Source organism: Caenorhabditis briggsae, assembly GCF_000004555.2.
Source record: "Caenorhabditis briggsae AF16 supercontig from assembly CB4, cb25.NA_047, whole genome shotgun sequence".
Taxonomy (NCBI): domain Eukaryota; kingdom Metazoa; phylum Nematoda; class Chromadorea; order Rhabditida; family Rhabditidae; genus Caenorhabditis; species Caenorhabditis briggsae.
The window spans coordinates 20,476-22,167 of record NW_025543243.1 but is presented as its reverse complement, the minus strand read 5'-3'; positions in this window follow the sequence as shown (position 1 = coordinate 22,167).

Below are 1,692 nucleotides of genomic sequence, written 5' to 3'. Positions count from 1 at the left end.
TCTCTGAATTTCTGAATTTCTGAATTTCTGAATTTCTGAATTTCTAAATTTCTGAATTTCTGAATTTCTGAATTTCTGAATTTTTGAATTTCTGAATTTCTGAATTTCCGAATTTCCGAATTTCTGAATTTTTGAATTTCTGAATTTCTGAATTTCCGAATTTCTGAATTTCTGAATTTCTGAATTTTTGAATTTCTGAATTTTTGAATTTCTGAATTTCTGAATTTCTGAATTTCTGAATTTCTGAATTTCTGAATTTCTGAATTTCTGAATTTCTGAATTTCTGAATTTAGGAATTTAGGACATTCTGAATTTCTGAATTTCTGAATTTTTGAATTTCTGAATTTCCGAATTTCTGAATTTCTGAATTTCTGAATTTCTGAATTTCTGAATTTCTGAATTTCTGAATTTCTGAATTTCTGAATTTCTGAATTTCTGAGTTTCTGAATTTCTGAATTTCTGAATTTCTGAATTTATGAATTTAAGACATTCTGAATTTCTGAATTTCTGAATTTCTGAATTTCCGAATTTCTGAATTTCTGAATTTCTGAATTTCTGAATTTCTGAATTTCTGAATTTCCGAATTTCTGAATTTCTGAATTTCTGAATTTCTGAATTTCTGAATTTCTGAATTTCTGAATTTCTGAATTTCTGACATTCTGAATTTCTGAATTTCTGAATTTCTGAATTTCCGAATTTCTGAATTTCTGAATTTCTGAATTTCTGAATTTCTGAATTTCTGAATTTCTGAATTTCTGAATTTCTGAATTTCTGAATTTCTGAGTTTCTGAATTTCTGAATTTCTGAATTTCTGAATTTAGGAATTTAGGACATTCTGAATTTCTGAATTTCTGAATTTCTGAATTTAGGAATTTAGGACATTCTGAATTTCTGAATTTCTGAATTTTTGAATTTCTGAATTTCCGAATTTCTGAATTTCTGAATTTCTGAATTTCTGAATTTCTGAATTTCTGAATTTCTGAATTTCTGAATTTCTGAATTTCTGAATTTCTGAATTTCTAAATTTCTGAATTTCTGAATTTCTGAATTTCTGAATTTTTGAATTTCTGAATTTCTGAATTTCCGAATTTCCGAATTTCTGAATTTTTGAATTTCTGAATTTCTGAATTTCCGAATTTCTGAATTTCTGAATTTCTGAATTTTTGAATTTCTGAATTTTTGAATTTCTGAATTTCTGAATTTCTGAATTTCTGAATTTCTGAATTTCTGAATTTCTGAATTTCTGAATTTCTGAATTTCTGAATTTAGGAATTTAGGACATTCTGAATTTCTGAATTTCTGAATTTTTGAATTTCTGAATTTCCGAATTTCTGAATTTCTGAATTTCTGAATTTCTGAATTTCTGAATTTCTGAATTTCTGAATTTCTGAATTTCTGAATTTCTGAATTTCTGAGTTTCTGAATTTCTGAATTTCTGAATTTCTGAATTTAGGAATTTAGGACATTCTGAATTTCTGAATTTCTGAATTTCTGAATTTCCGAATTTCTGAATTTCTGAATTTCTGAATTTTTGAATTTCTGAATTTCTGAATTTCCGAATTTCTGAATTTCTGAATTTTTGAATTTCTGAATTTTTGAATTTCTGAATTTCTGAATTTAGGAATTTAGGACATTCTGAATTTCTGAATTTCTGAATTTTTGAATTTCTGAATTTCCGAATTTCTGAATTTC